Raw genomic sequence first — 17,516 nt, 5'->3', positions numbered from 1 at the left:
CTTTTTCTGTCTTTTTTCCCTTTAAATCTGTATTTTTCGTTTTTGTCTTTTCTTAATCACTATTAAAATCTTATTTTCCTATATTTCTTTCTATAAATATCTTTTCTTATGAAGAAAAGCATTTTTTACGTGAAAATATTCTTGGAACAAATGGAAATTTTCTTGACTCAAAATTACACTATATATTAAAGGTACACTGTAAAAACTAAAGGAGCCTCAGATATCCTGTCGGATACTCAAGGAACTTCAAAATGTAATTTAGGTGCCTCAAAGCTCTTTCTCCTATAGTAGGGTTACTGGAGGAGCATTGGCAATCTTTGAGGTTCTTGCTGGAACTTATGGGATCCTTTAAGCACTTTGTATTTAGTTCAGAGGTTCTGGAGTCACCTTTTCATTACCATGAGACCTCGAAGTGCTTTGGGGGAAAATAGAGGAACTTAAATGTGATAAAAGGGTTATTGGAAGATCTTTTAACATTTAAGTGGTTCCTGGAGGATCTCTTATGTCAAAGCCAGCATCTGGAGGAACCCAATGGTTCAGTGAGGCCAGAATAAGATTATTATTATCCTATTATTATTATTATTATAGGCTACTTAAGTTTGATTCAGTATAGGCCTACATACCCAGGTGAAAAAGACGTACTATTAAATGTATTAAAAATGTACTTGAGTGTGTTTTTAGTAGGCCTACAATTCAAATATACATTTTGAATACATTTAACAGTAGCCTGTACGTCTTTTCACTTGGGTAGCTTACATTTATTTAGTATAGGCCTATTTTATTGATTAATTTAAACCTTAAACAACAACACTAATAATAATATTAATAATATGAAGAAGAAAAACCAGGAGGAGAAAAGTTTTATTCTGTCACGAAACTGCTGCTATTCCTCTGCTGTCGTTGCTTCAGTGATCCCTGCTTGCGCGCAACAAAGCTCAGCAGATCGTCATCAGGAAAGTAACGGCTCCCCTCATCAAAGCTTCCGCCGTTTGTTCGGCTCTCCGTTACAAGGTTTGTAAACTCGCCAAATAAATATAAATACACAGTCTACTCACTATATATTCAAACACATATATAAACTAAATTTATTATTCATTACTACGTTTTTACAGTGTTTACCACTCGTTTATTGCACAGTATCTGGTATGAAGGTTTTAGCCGCAATACTAACTACACTGTAATGAATTGCTGTAAAAATTACAGCATTATTTTACAGCAGCTGGCTGTTTTCTAATAATACAGCATATTGCTGTAAACTGCAATGCATTCTGGGGTCGCTAGGCGGTTTAATTCAAAATACAGAATATTGCTGTAAATTTCAAATCTTCTGAGGCATTTGTGATCTTCAACGGTCGTGTCGTCGACTTTCGGGTAGCGCAAGAGGAGTGCTTCACAACTCTGTGGTAAGTGACTTATTATTTCAGTTTCTTATTTTCAATGTTTGGTAACTCGTAGACTATGAAGGTAATGTTATATTCGCGGTTCATATTGGTAACCCCGGATCACACATCCTCCGACCGCGGGGCGCGAAGGAGACTTGCGCCGGGCTTCAGCAGCGCGGACGCGGTAGTATTTTACACATCTCACCCCGGCGCTACAGCGGCTATGGGCAGAAAATCTATGGGCTCCTGTAATTACATGCTTTAATGACAACTGTCGGTATTCACACGAGCTTCGTGTTGATTAGCACACTTCGTCGTGATTATTTTATGGTGTAACGTTAAATCAAATCAAAATCAAGTCATCTGTTAAAATGGGCGCCGAAATGAAAACGCCGTTGCTAAAGCCTTGCGTCAGACTCACGGAGGATGCGTGTCATATAAATTATAAATGATGCTGTAATAAGTTACCAGGTTTGTTGCACGTTTAATATGCCGGTGTAAAAATCCATAGTTGGCTTACATTTCAGTACGAAATGTGTTTTTTTAGCTGTAGCCTACTCTGTGTGTGAAATTTGCTTATTGTTTGTTTGTAATGCCGTTTTTAACTTTATTTAAAAGAAAGAGTTCCTGCACTCTGAATACTAAATTATAGTTTAAATGTAAAAAAACGAAAAATAAAAATGGTATAGTTAAAAATAACTATTGTCACATGTTGTATTGTTTTAGGAGACACAGACAAGTGGGCACTGGAAGGCCAAGTTGTGTGTGTGAGGAGGGCTTTCAGCACAGCTTCCTGTCTGGCCTTCCCATACTGTTCACAGCATATTACATATTCAATCAGGAGGAGGCAGTACCTTGGAGTTCATTCAAAGGTAATGACTGAATTCTTAACAACCTCAGTACCTGCATTTTACACATTTATTCAATATCAGAACTTGCCTTTTCTGTTGAGGCCTTTAAAGGGATAGTTCGGCCAAAAATTATATTAAACCCATGATTTACTCACCCTCAAGCCGTTCGAGATGCATATGTCAATCATTTTTCAGACGAACACATTTTCAGTTATTTTAGAAAATGTCTTAGATCTTTCAGTGGTTATAATGTGAAGTTATGGGGTCCACTCCTTCAAGCCAGTTATTTTCATTTATAAAGTTTTAAATATGTATATTTTTACGACAAAACCGCACGGATTACCCTCAGAAGGCCTTCGTTTATCCCCCTGGAGCCGGATGGGTTACTTTTGTGAAGGATGCATGCACATTTTTGGGACTTGAAGGAGGTGGATCCCATAACTTGACATTATAACCACTGAAAGATCTTAGACATTTTCTAAAATAACTGAAAATGTGTTAGTCTGAAAAATGATTGACATATGCATCTCGAACGGCTTGAGGGTGAGTAAATCATGGGTTTAATATCAATTTTGGCCGAACTATCCCTTTAACACAATGTTTCTCAACTCGAGAAGAGAGAATTTTTAGGGCGAATGATTTAGATGTCTCCATCTTTAACACTAGCAAGCTAATGAGTTAAATCAGGTGTTTTAATTAGTGGACATATAAAACTTCCTTCCTGGGAGGTCCTCATGACTGGAGTTGAGAAACACTGCTCTAATATATGGTCCAATTTTAAAAACATGATTACAAGCCTCAAAAACTTAAAACCAATCTTAATTACATATTGTCTGTTTCCTGACCCTTTAGGCGCTTTGTATGTATTAATCCGGAAAGAGGAACAAAGAAATCAAGAGAAAAATAGCCATCTAAAACAACAGGGCAAGTGGTACAGAAGAAACAGGTTGCAGTGAACCCACATGTTGCCACTCTGCCCAGCAAAGTGATGGATTAACAGTGGAATTTCTGAAATGTAAGTAGTACACACACACACAGATCTATTTTCCCTTTAATTGTAACCTTTTAATATTCTCTATCTGTCTCTAAAGCCCTTTTCACACAGCGCGATGTTCCCGGGAAATTGCCAGAATGCCTTCTGTGTGAACGCAAACACGACCTGGGACTGATGCCGGGATCGATGCCGGGTTGGGGACCTAGTAACATTGCCGTGTTCAGTCCCGGAACGTGCGCTATGTGAACAAAAGCCGTAATAATGCCGTGTTGTAGTGATGACGCTGAAGCCGGGATTGTTCGCCAGCTGTGAAACGGTACGTAATGCGCAAGTTTATGATTGAATCAGAGAAAAAAATGCACAAGCGTGGTTTCTTGAGAGAGAGAGAGATCGCAGCTCATAAGCAAACTTAAGACGCTGCTGAGACATTACAAGTCACATCGATGTCACGTGTCTTTACGTGTTGTGTGTGAATGCACTCTCTGATTCCGGAAAATCACTGGCAGTGTAAATGAACCAAATCAAATGAACCTGGATCAAATTTCCGGAATCTCTGTGTGAAAGGGGCTTAACTGTATCTGTCATCCCTGTATCTGTCTTTGACTGTATCATTATGTTTTGTAATATATCTAATATATATTGTCCTCTTTTTTCTTTTCAATGTTTCTAGCCACTCTTTGCATCCTGTGATGGAACAGCATTCTGGAGCTGAATTGTTCTCCATTTTTGATCAGAAGTTTGTTGGACTGACTTGGGGCCTTGTTGTTTGGACATGTTTGTCTGGTAATGAATTGGTGAGAATTCACCGGTCTCTTTTTGTTTTATTATTATGATCATGTTGGTCAACTTGTGGTTTTAAATGTATGTTGTTTGCGTATTTCTTCTTTGTGTGAAGGGCCATGACGGCTAATTTGTTTCAAGTAATTTAAAAATATTTAATTTCATTTCCATTTAAAAAAAAAATACAATTTTGTAAATAAAAATGAAATCAAAATAATACAAAATACACTGTTTATGACTTTTTTTCATGCAGATTTTAAAGTTATAAATTTTTACCTGTTTTTCAAGATAAGTATGTTGAATTATTTTTTTGTTTTGTGAAGTAATAGGGGAATTAAGTTGTGCATTATACAACACTTTATGTATTTAAAAACAATTGTTTAAAGCTTATGTAGTTGATAAATAATTTACATTTAAAATTCAGCTGCCAGTCATTAATACTCAAAAATCAGGAAAATATATTGTATACTCCATTTTACAGACTGTTAAAAATTACCTGTAAATTTTACAGTAAAATACTGGCAGCAGGGTTGCCAGCCAATTACTGTATTTTTTACAGTAGCGTTTCTGTAATTTAATTTACAGAATTTTACTGTAATCAGAGAATACAGTAAAATTCTGTAAATTAAATTACAGAAACGCTACTGTAAAAAATACAGTAATTGGCTGGCAACCCTGCTGCCAGTATTTTACTGTAAAATTTACAGGTAATTTTTAACAGTGTACATTGATCTAATGAACAAATGGAAATGATTGACTTATTGTCTTAGATTGATTTAGTCATTCAATTCAACATATTCTGTACAACTGTGTCTTCAAATTGCTGATATAGCCTATAATTTAGCTGATTCTTGCTGTCATTGGCGTTTGTTATGAATAACAAAAGCAGGTTAATATATGTTAGTTTGGTCTGTTTTTGTATAGTCTAACTTTACTTACTACAGGTGCCCTCATTCTCTCAAATACCATTTTAAAGCCATTTACTGCTCAATAAATATTATGTTGTGAATAATCAGCTTTGTTCTTTTGTTTCCCCAGAACAACCATTACATTTCTAAAATAATCTGAACATTTCAGTGGCAACATTGAATTACAGTAAGTTACCTGCACCACATGCAAGTACTTTTTTACTATGAACTTTCTCCGTGTGAAATTGTATTGTTTGACTGTGTACTTGTGTTTTTTAATCAGTTATTCTCTGAAAATCTTCCCTCATGCTCTCAAATCTCATTCATGTTACTCAGAAAAATAATATCACAGGTTTGGTTCACAAATAATGCTATGCATTTTTTCTTATATCTTTATCATTTGCATTTGAATATAAGACATTTTAACTCTGAATTATAACTTCAAGTTTAGTCTTTTTCGACAAAAAAAAAAAGAAAAAAGGAAAAAGCTATTATATGGCTTCAGAAGACTTGCAACACAACCCATAAAACATGAGTTGTGAACTCATTGATTATTTTTAGGATCTTTTCTGGGACATTTTTGGAGCTTAACCATTTTTACATAAATTGTTGCATTGAATTGAACTAGACAAGAGTATAAGAATGGTTTCATGAATGATTTACACAATTTTGTTCTGCTTGTGTTTCATGCAGTGAAAGCGAACGGTGACTGGGGCTGCATTATGCCTGAGATCTGCTTTTGGGTTCCACAGACAGAAAGTCAAACAGGTTTGGAACGTCACAAGGCTGAGGAAATTATTTAAATTTCACAACTATCACTTTAATAACATTACTTACAGTAAATTTTGTACTTTGCAGGGATCTCGGTAAGCTGAAATACAAGTTTGAACAAGAATAAAAATCCTCCTGTAGACCTGAAAATCATTGAAGTGCCTGGACCGACTATCCACCAGAAAAGAGGAAAAACAAACGGAAAACGATGCTGTACCTTTTCACTTTTCTAACTCTTTAAGTACCTCACACCAACTTGGTCCCATAGTGACATTTTTGACCACAAACGAAATTGCTGATCGTGTGGATTCTTGTTGAAATGACTGGAATTCACCAGTGAACATTCACAGAACAACAGATAATTTTACTGCACCTTAATACTGTTTCCGGGTCGAAGCCTCTACTTCCTCTATCTTGTTTCATGAGAATACCCAACAACCATTTATGAACACTGTTGATTCAAGTCACAAATTTAAGCTTTTCAAAAGCCATAGTGTACATTACAGTCTCCAGTCTAATGGCATCCCAGACTTCAACATTTTATGATTCAAAATAGCTGAATATCTAACCATCTGAGATTTCGGTATAGAGATAAAGGTTAGGATCATAATTTTCAGGAATATTACAGCACAATGAGTGCATATTAGCACTTGGCATCTGATAGAGCTTTTGGACTTGGAAACAGTGATGTAAGACTAATCATCGGTCTGAAACACAAATGTTTTAAAGTTAAGTAAAGATGGACATTTTTAATTAGTCAAAATGTAATTTTTTTACATTGATTTATTTTGTGGAACATATGTGTTTTCATGCATTTTGTTGAGATGTCTTTTCTTGTTTATCTATTGTATATACATGGTTGATTATTCATGTTGCTTATGTATTATACTATTTTTTGTGTATTCATTGATATTAATCTATAGTTAGCTTTTTTTCCCATGTGCATGGAAGTGTATGTATAAAAATGAATATCAAATATGTAATAAACAATTCTTATTTTGTATTTGGTTCAATTTGTTTATTATAATAGAAGTCAAAGGTAACCATAGTAACAACATGAAATTAAATATTTAAAAAAAAAAAAATTTGGTTCCTGGAGGCACCCAAAGTGGTTCCACACAGTGCCTAATATAAGAGTTCCTCAGGAAACTTGTGTGGTTCCTCAGAGAACCGCCCCTTTTTAAAGGGTGCCTAGAGGATCTACAGACGGTTCCGCCGGTGTGGCAAAGTGAAGAACCCCAAAAGGTTCCTCCAGGCACCTTTTATTTTTACAGTGTAGGGTAGGCAGTTTCGGAGAGGCTAGCAATAGCAAGCTAGCTTTGAAATGATTAGATCCCACCCTCCCTTCAGAGCGTCTCCAGACATGCTTCCTTCAAAACACATGAACACACACAGCAGATTCTGCAAAGCGTCACAAGAAGCAGCGTGAAATTGCCTCATGCCTCAAAGCACATAACATTACAATAATAATGAACATAAACAACTTACAGAGCTCTAGTTCGCCATTGATAGTGTTGCCATAGAAACGCATAAATCAGAGTCTGAGGAACAGCGTGAACAGCTCCGAGTAGAACATCACGGCAATTATGGTTACAACATGGTGTGAATGCAGCATAATCTCATTGTTTTTGGTTCATGAGGAACTGTAAAAGATGACTGCTGTTTGTTTGTGGTGCTCGGTGACTGACGTCTGTCTACAACTCTGCATATCTCATGAAACATGTTGATGTTGTGTGATGTCTGTGCAAGCAGGTTCGCGGAGGCATGGAAATACATATGTCGACAGGCAGGACATCGTATCATTGCATTCGGACCGAATTCAATGATTGGACGACCATTTTTTTGGTCCTGAGACTTCCACAGAAGATATATGTACATGTTTTAATATTTAGACTACTTTTATTTTTGATTGCTATCAAGATGCGAAGAGAGTTTCAACCAGAATAACAAAAAGTATTTTTTTTGTAACAATTGCCCATTTCCTACCTTTAACAATTGTTTTCATGCAGCCTTACATTTGTATGTTCTTTTGAGCCAAGAGGTCAGTCTGTGACATTTAGATCCTCTATAGAGCTGTGCTGCCTTGATGAGAATTTGTACACAAACCTGCAAAGGTTAATTTGCCATGGCATCCCTCGGAGATTCAAATGGGTTTTTGTAATGGGCTTTTTCAAATTATAAGTAAAATAAGGCCTGAAGTAAACATTAGCTGAAGATACTTGCACAATTTGTAAAAAAAAAAAAAAAAAACAATAAAAAACATAAGCTATATAAGTAGGCTACAGCATTTTTTTTTAACATGGCATCTTGAAAATTCAGATTTGAGATATATTGAGTGTAATTTATGTTGTAAAACAAGACATCCAAGTATCTGCAGGTCATGTTAACCAAAACAAATATTTCACTCATAATTTGAACATCTAAAAAAATCTATAAAAAAAAATCCAGGAAATTCCAAAGGAAACTCATGGCTTGAAAATGCTTGTACTCTTCCAGGTATTTGTACTACAACCTGAACAGCTCTATCCCTTTTGGCTATGCAGATTCATAGGTCAAAGTTCATCAAGCTTAACCAGTCAAAACAACAGCATAGCAACCACCTAGCAACACCCTAACAAAACACCCAAAAATCACACTGTTTTTTATTTTTTTATTTTTTTTGCATTTTTGATGGGTGTCACTAATGGAAATAATAAAAAGAAAAACTGTATAATTCACAAGAATAACTAGAGAAAGATTAAGAACTAGAACTATTATGTGTCACTTTGTTTCTGTCATATGATTCTTTCATATTGACCTCTACCAAAATATAAACAAATAATAATAATAATAACAGTGTTTCTTCTCTGTTTTTACTGAACCCCCCCCCCCCCCCCCCCCCCCCCCCCCGACAGACTGAAATGACGCATCTTCTTCCCGGACCCAAAGGAGAAGAGCAAAGACATAAATCCCCCAGCGTTGCTTAAGAACTGAGTCTCTCTGCCAAATATATGGTTTTTGTGGGAGACAGGTTAAATTTAAGGAAGTCTCTTTGCTCAATTCATTTCTCTGGAGCATTAGAGGAACATTGAGTTCAAACAGCACAGTAGGGAGAGTCATGTTGGTGCGTACCCTTGACATTACCTCTCAGACATCTCAAGGCTTTGAGTAGCTCTACAACACAAATTGATAATCGCTATATTTGGCTGTACAGGAAGTGTCTGCAGCTCTTGAAATGAGTGGGCTTGATTATGTTTGTATGTTCCCTGCACTCAAACTCTGAGTAAGTGAATCTTACTTTTGTGTGAAACAGACCTTCTTTATGGCTTCTGGTGAAATACAGTGTAATCAGTGCAAAATGCAGTCATCCGGGCTGATATGTTGCCAGCTGTGTGTGTGTGTGTGTGTGTGTGTGTGTGTGTGTGTGTGCGCGCGCGCGTGCGTGCATGCATATTTTGGGGACAAATTTGTTTCCAGAAGTGACCAAAACCTGACAAAATGTCCAAAAACCTCCCTTTAGGGACGTCCTCGTTTGTAAATCTGGTATAAAAATAGAGTAATTCAAGTTTTTTTTTTAAATGTAAAAATGCAGAAAGTTTTGTGTGATGGGTAGGTTTAGGGGTAGGGTTCGTGTAAGGGCATAAAATATACAGTTAGTACAGTATAAAACCCATTATGTCTATGGGTGTGTGTGTGTGTGTTAGAAGAACAATTGCACTGAAATCGCAACAGAAAACAAAGGGTATTTCAGTTAATCAGACAGTTTGTCTGTTATCTAAGAGATCTGATTCACTCTGCATTGGAAATCAATCTCATTTCAGTTCTTTTGATCATAATGTTTCATTTTAAGCCACGTCATTTTCTCACTAAAGATGTATTTTTAGGTTTCCAGTGATTTTAGCCTGCTTCATGTTCTCATCAGATCACTCTGGGCTTTTCAGAAGGAGGGGTTTGTAGAAATTGGCACATTTCCAACAGACTGGGAATAGAGGTACTTCAGTAATGTGCAGTATGTGAAGCATAATGTGTTTTGTGAGCATTAAAGCATGTTAACTTATTCTATATCACTCAATAAACAAAATAATGAACTTTAAAATAGCATCATGACCCCTTTAATGCACGGGCTCTAATGCTTTATTTTGATTAGGCATCAAATACTCAACTGAACAGTCAAACATGGGTGGAGGAAGAGAGGTCAGACACAATAGCGGGAGTCACAGTGAGATCAGGATCTTGAGGTCAAGTATGTTGCCATTGTCTTGGCAGAGGCTTGGGAAAAGGAATTGTGGATGATCTGATACTGTAAATGTGAGGCTGCCAGGTTTGTCTTGGCAGAGGTTTGGGAAAAGGAATTGTGTATGATCTGATACTGTAAATGTGAGGTTGTAAATGTACAGTTATACTAAAATCATTGTTTAGAAGAAAAAGCAGGGTGTTATCTTTCAAAAAGAGGTTGAGAATCCCACTGGGTTTGTTTAGGGAGATGTCCTGTACTAGTATGCAGTCACTAAAGACTGAATTTAGCTGGGTGGGAGATAGTTTCACAGAAATAACAAACGCTCATTCCTGTCCGGCTTAACACTGAATGCATTTGTTGTGTTTGGCAAACAAGCAGGCAGGGGGATCAGCAGCACTCGATCTGAACAGACCAGAAAGTGTGTGTGCTTTTGAACTGGAGTGCTGCATATTCAGGACAAGCACTAATGTAAGTGGTGCAACATAAATCACATTCCTAGATAACACTGAAGGATAAAAATAGAAGATGCAGCAGCAATTAAAAACGTCTTTTGTCGGGGCTTCGAAATCACTCTCGAAGACTTGGGTTTTGATGGCAGAAGAAAAGACTTTGTTATCAGAGATATATAAAGCCGAGTTGGTCTGCAATGCAAATTTTATAGCCTACATAATATAGGCTACAGTTTTCCATATACTTCAATCGAAGGCAGAGTCACTAAATGCCACTTTACTGTACATCCCAAACCTATGTTATAAAGCAACAAGATCATCATATGTTTTTGTCAGGGTTCTGTCACTTCTGTCTAGTTAATTTCTTGATTTTGTGACAGAGCTCTGACACTCCTGTTTTGTCATGTCTTTGTGTGCGCTCTCTTGTCTGTGTGCATTGTTTCATGTGCGGGGCGTGGTGTTTGGATCCCGGCACGTCGGTCTAGTTTGGTTTCGGGTTCTGTGATGGAATTCGGACATTCATGCTCCGTGTGTTTATATTCTGTTGTGAGTGCACTGTCTTGTCGTGTGAGCGTGCGGTATTTTTTGTTTGATTTGTTCTTGTTTTTTATTAAAGAAGCCCTTGTTTCCTGCACTTGAGTCCTCACCTCATCTCCTCAACCCCAGACCCTGACAGTTTTTTCTTAACTCTTCATATGTGAGCACATTCCACTCTTTCACAGGCCTCTACACACATATACTAGCTTAACATATATAGCTATATTCACAATTTTCCACACAGCAGTGTCTCACAAACTGCTCTGACATGGTTGAAGATTCAAATGCAGCTTTATTAGGGCATAAAACAGGCAATAGGTCAAAACACAGGGCAGATAATCCAAAAAGAGAACAGGGCAGAGAAACAGGGAAATCCAGGAAACCAGTCAAAACCAAAACAAAGTCAAAACTAAAACATGGTTAGCACATTTAGAATTGCAGTGTGACACTTCACTTCACAAAGAATGAGTGAAAACACAGGGCTTAAATAGGCCGGCATTAACAAGATAATGAGACACAGGTGTAAGTAATCAAACATAAGTCCAGGCAATGGGTTATGGGAATTCCCAATTCAGAGGCTGCATCCTTCCAAGGCCGTTTGCATCACCACGGCTTGACGAAGGCTTTCCCAATTCAAAGGCTCCTTCTAATGTGTCCTTCGTATCCCGTGAAATGAAGGATGCAACAGATGGATCCTTCGCGGCCTTGCCTACCCCAGAATTCATTGCGCGCCGGTGATTTTTAGAGAGAAATCGATGAATTACACTTTTAAACGTAAGTTTTGGGTTTCAACTTACTCAAATATCGAATGATACAGATCTCTGTGTCACTTTCAAATCATTGTTTTGTTGTTTTATAAGCTCAACCGATGTTTGCGTTTAGTGGCGGGACTTTTTCTCAGACTAATAGCAGATGGAGAAGTGTTTGGGAAACTGTTTGAAATTTGTCCTTTTTGCCATTTTTGGTTGACATTAGAGGCAAAAAATGTTTCAAAATACAGGAATTCAGATAAGTATATCTTTTTTTGACAAGCTCTGCTTCATTGTTTTTGTGCTTTCAACATCTGGCCTGTTCTGTTGTCGCGGGCAGATCCATCTGGGCAGATTGATTATGTGTTGATGTCTTATTCCAGGGAGCAGAGAAGGTAAAATATTGAATAATGAGAGATCTGGATTGAGCAGGACTGTCTGAAGAGCTGCAGAAACTGGTTTGGCCTGGTTTAACAGAAAAATCTACTCCTCAACACACCTACAGCTGAACATCACAGGAAATACTCTGGTGTTCTAGACGTATGATGAATAGGGCCTTATGGGTTTGTTTGGAAATCAGATCCAAAGCTCGGCTTGTCCTTCCAAGTTTCCAGCTGCTGCATAATAGAATCGAGTGGAAATTATTATTATTATGAAACAGCCTGATAAAAAGGTTTGGCCAGAATTAAAGATTTTATAGCGTTACTCCACTTATAGATCATACGGCTTTTTTATAATTATTATTATTAAAACATGTGCACTGCAGTTGCATATTAAACATTGTTTTTTATGGCACAGATGTTTTTCAGGAAATCATTGGCTGTCAAATACAGAGGAATTCCATTGTGGTGGATTAATGGCGTGTTGTTTCACCTGCTTTCTGTGCAGCAGGCCAGTGAAAACAGCTGCCAAGAAATACCAACATTACCGTCCAGACTTCTTAAGTGCGGAGAATGATGTTGAGAATTTCACGGTCACTTTGTACATCAGTGAATGGAGATGTGAATGTACAAATCAACGAAGGTATGTCCTCTATATAGCTACTGTTCATCAACTGCACTTTTAAGCAAGTAAAGTTTCATTGCTGCTAACAAGGTCAAAGTTCACCTGATGATTTGTGCACTAATGTAGTCTATATGGTTCATGGCTAGGTCTTTTGAGCAGATAAAATCTGCCTCTAATTATGAGATAATTTGTTCAATTTAGAAGAATATCAAAATGGTTAAAACCTGTATAAAAAAACACATCAGTATTTCGTTAAAAATTACATTACATTTTTAATGGCTTTTTAATGGTATTTTATGATAATGGGAAAATATATTAAATATTAAATCATTTATAAAATATTTAATCAGTTTATGGTAAAATATTAGGCTATATACTATATTTATAATAACCTCTATTTCAGCAAATGCTTGAGCCAATAGCTGCTATCAGAAATAAGTGTTAAAAATAATCAAAATGAGCAGAATTTTCTTTTATGTGAAAAGTAAGAATGATCTTACCATGATCATATATCCATATGTTATATTTAAAAAGAGAGTACATGCACGTTTCGGGTCACGAATCACTTCAAAATTATAGGGATAAGCACAAATTCCTGCATTACTCATCACATATTTATGAGTTATGCTTGTTCATCTTTTTGCTGTTATTTATGTGCCTTTGAGTGCTTTAAGTTACTTTTATTTGGCAGATACTTTTATCCAAAAAGACATTCAGGGTATTTTATGAGGATTTGTGTTCTTTGGGAATTGAATCCAAGACCTTGGTGTTTCAAGCGCCATGTTCTGCCAGAAGCAGTTTTCAATTTTTATAAAATTAAAAGCAACCACAGCAATTTTTACAGTGCACAGTACAAGAACGGGAATGCATTTATTTTTTCCTCTGCTGAGCAGTCAGAAATGACATAAAGAGCACCGTTTTGTGTCACTTCAGGTTAACAAATATTGCTTCTCAAGTCTTTATCAAATGGTATTTTCACTTGATCTTAAAATGGAGTCAGAGAAGTGATTGTTTGTGTTGCTCTCTGATCATATTGTTTGTTTTAGTCATTTGTCTTCCCGGTTTTGTTATCACAAAGCAATAGATTAGCATAAACAGCTGGTTGGATATCATCCCTTGATACTCCCATGTTAAATAAGGATGTCCGGGAAGCCCTACATGTACTTGGCAAGATAGCAAGGACATATACAGTTGTGGTCAGAATTATTGGCACCCCTGGTAAATATGATCAAAAATGGCTCTAAAAAATAAATCTGCATTGCTTATCCTTTTGATCTTTCATTTAAAAAAAAAAGAAAAAATCTAAACTTTCATTGAAGTAAATTAATTGAAATTGTGTGTGGGGGGGGGATATCACATTATGAAATAAATGTTTTTCTCCAAAACACGTTGGCCACAATTATTGGCACCTCTAGAATTTTTAACAAATAAAATATCTCTGAAGTATATTCCCACTAATATTTACCTTTATTTAGCACACCAGGGTGACTAAGAACATGAAATTGACTTCTTGTTTCACAGGAGTTTAAACATGAGGAAACACAAAGGCCAAATTCCCTTAATCATTCATCACAATGAGTAAAACCAAAAAATATAGTTCTGATGTGCATCAAAAAATTGTTGAGCATCACAAAATAGAAAGTGGCTGTAAGAAAATAGCTAAAGAATTGAAAATTTCTGGAGGTCCTGGACATCTTATTCATCATGGATTCTAGCAAATACCAACAGATAAAAAAAAAAATCAAAACCTTACGGCTTCTGCTAGAAATCTTATAATGGGCCGTGGCTGGATCTTCCATCAGGACAACGGTCCAAAACAAACATCAAAATCAACATAAAAATGTGGTACGGAGCACAAAATGAAGCTTCTGCCATGACCGTCCCAGTCCCTGACCTGATGAGTGGGCTGAACTGAACAGAAGAGGCACCAACATGAACTTATCTGATATATTGTGTTAATCAATATAATTTTTCATGCAGAGCTCAGTTTGTCTTACTCTTAATTGCTTTATTAATGGAAACACACTTGGTTATATTTCAGCAAGTGCTCAATTAGCTGAGATTTATAATGAAAATGGACACCCTTTCTTTTCTATGTGGGACTCTGGAATGGATGTGGGATTGGGTTAAAGCCGCCTGGTTTGAGTTCTCCCTGTCTTCTGGACTCCCGTAGTGATCCAATCAATTCAGCAATTATTGTAGAGCTGGACAGTGCTGAGCAAATACAGTATTTTACCACACCATATAGAATGTGCTTTTATCCTGCAAAGGCTTAATGTTTCAGGTAAATTCGCACCAAAATTTTAATTTTGTCATAATTTACTCCCTCTAAAGACAATCCAAACTGAAATTTTTAGCACCCACAATGTTTTTCATCTGAATGATTACAGGGCTTCAGCAGATGGAAAGATTATCAGTGAATCATGAGGTCAAGTTTGGTGTGTTCCTCGCACAAAGTAAAGTGCTTTTAGAAGATTTGGAATAGTCATTTGGACTAGTTTTATGATACTGTTATGGTGTTTTTGTTGTTTTTTGAGCGTATGGTAAAGGCTTCCTGAAAAAGTTTCAAATGTCTTAATTTGTGGTCTGGGTGTGGGTGATATGGCGATATGACATTATTTCTTTGGCTGAATGGCGATATATCTTGGTATTTTCTACTTTTTTCTATTGTATTTATTTGATTTTTTTTTTTTTAATTTCACATCCTGCCCAATGTTGTCCTACTAACAAGGTTCATATTGAAGGCAATGAAAACAAATACAGTGAATTGAATTTAACCATATATGCTATACATCATGTGCAAAAAAGGGTTAAAATCACATTACATTCTGACAATGCAACAAACATTACAGTCTAAAAACAAAAATAATGCTTTCTAAAAGCAGAAGTTATGTTCACTACACTAAAAATAAAAATAAATAAAAACAAAAGCACAGACTAATTAAATTAGACTATTTGATTACTATAGTAACATTTAATAAAAATACAATTTTCTACATATGGCACATTTAATGTCCAATAAAAAATATTTTAGCAAAATTTAGCTATATTTTAATAAGAATTATTGGCAGGTTCACAGAAAAAAGAACTTCAGTTCGGAGTTTGGACGAGATGTGAGTAAATAAATACATAATTGTCATGTTTTACATGCTTTTACATTTACATTTTTTTTCTTTCTTTTTTCTTTTTCATTTGAAGACCTACCGCAGATTCCCTGAAGATACAATCTCCTGAAGCTTTGCCAGAGAATACATTTTTTAACCTAAAAAAAGATTTCTGCTGAACTGGTTGGAATATATAAACATTACAAAAGCAGTACAATTAAGATAAAACAACTCTAGGCCTTCATTTACATTTGTACTCCGATTAATCTTAACTTCATTTTAATTTGTGTTGTGATATGTATCTCCCGAATAAACCGTCAAGGGAAAACAAATCTTGATTGTAAGTATGGCGATACAGTGACATACAGAATACTGTGCTTACAAGTTTATAAAATATTGCAACAAATTTGAAAGCAAAAAGTTATCTAAAATGCCATTGTATGGTATAACATTAAAATTAAATCACTGGAATAACCAAACTCATTCTCTGAGAACAATAAATAAAATATTATTACAAATAAATAAATAAATGTGAATTAAATAAAATATAAAATAAAATGTGTATACTGTATATGTGTATGTATATATGTGTGTATATATGTATATATGTGTGTGTGTATATATATATATACAACAACTGATACCCCCCTTTTATATATACAGTATATATATAAAAATAAATATATATACTGTACACACACACACACACACACACACACACACACACACACACACACGCACACAAGAAAATGCAATCAGCACACATGAACTCCTTCAATACAGTCAATGAAACTTCAGGGTCACTAGTATTTTGACGTTGTTCTTTTCCCGCACAGGGCAGTTATAGAGAAACACAAGGGTCAGTGGATATAAAAAACAGCTGCTGATTCTTGTATGATGACATAAATAAGCGAGAAATGATTTGACCTTTAATGTGGTCAGTGAACAAGCTGAACTTTAGAAATGTATAGAACCTTATTGGCACCGTGCTTGGAGTAGTTTGGAGTTTGTTGACGGGGGGGGGGGGGGGGGGGGGTATCAGTTTTTTTTGTTTCTGCAGCACAACATGGAATCTTGAAATAATTTCAAAATTTCCCTAGACTAAGGTAAGGCTGCAGATGGAGATCCAGAACAGATGTCCTATCAAACATTCCCTGGTCGTTGTTAGCAGCGGTAGAATCATTTGCAGCTTAACTATATCAATATTAGTGTTATACTGCTAATGGCTTAAATAACTCCCTAGTGCCACGCCAGCATTCAAGGAAAGCTTAAAATCCATGGTAAAAAAAAAATTCTAATATAGTAAATATATAAAACTCAAATGTCTCCATCTACTTATTACATGCCATGGAATAATGGGATTATTAGCAGAATGTGCTTCACACACACGATTAGCATGAAAAAAGAATATCATATCACTTATGTTTATACTGTGTGTGAAAATCATCTATCACTATATGCACTGTAAACAAGAAGCTATTTGTTGCTATGTACACTTATCTAGTGTGTCTACCACTATTAAGAAAAGGTTCCTCAAAAAATCTTGCAGTAAACAGTTCTTAAAATAATACTTTTTAAAAGTAACCTTTTTGTGATATAAAGAACCTTTTCAATGCAATGGAAAGTTTCCTTTTGGAACCATCGATGCCAATAAACAACCTTTATTTTGAATATTATACATATTTCTGAATTACGATATGATACAACTTTTTTCAGTTTACACTGAAATTAACTTTGCATAAGGTCAGATTCATCAAAATGTGCAGAACT

General features: G+C 35.8%; 3 long non-coding RNA genes across 3 annotated transcripts; all 3 read left to right on the top strand.

Moving 5' to 3' along the window:
• Nucleotides 1–947: 947 nt before the first annotated feature.
• Nucleotides 948–6,130, top strand: LOC307165417. Its single transcript, XR_013822475.1, has 4 exons — nucleotides 948–1,011; nucleotides 5,046–5,102; nucleotides 5,609–5,683; nucleotides 5,774–6,130. It is a non-coding gene; the product is annotated as an uncharacterized lncRNA (long non-coding RNA).
• LOC307161968 lies at nucleotides 1,198–3,132 on the top strand. Its single transcript, XR_013821834.1, has 3 exons — nucleotides 1,198–1,403; nucleotides 2,109–2,254; nucleotides 3,086–3,132. It is a non-coding gene; the product is annotated as an uncharacterized lncRNA (long non-coding RNA).
• Nucleotides 3,164–3,997, top strand: LOC307172130. Its single transcript, XR_013823663.1, has 3 exons — nucleotides 3,164–3,248; nucleotides 3,325–3,543; nucleotides 3,898–3,997. It is a non-coding gene; the product is annotated as an uncharacterized lncRNA (long non-coding RNA).
• Nucleotides 6,131–17,516: the final 11,386 nt, after the last annotated feature.

This window comes from Squalius cephalus (assembly GCF_949319135.1).
Source record: "Squalius cephalus genome assembly, chromosome: 1".
Lineage (NCBI taxonomy): Eukaryota > Metazoa > Chordata > Actinopteri > Cypriniformes > Leuciscidae > Squalius > Squalius cephalus.
Note: the sequence above shows the minus strand (reverse complement) of the source record. Positions and strands in the feature narration are given on the sequence as shown.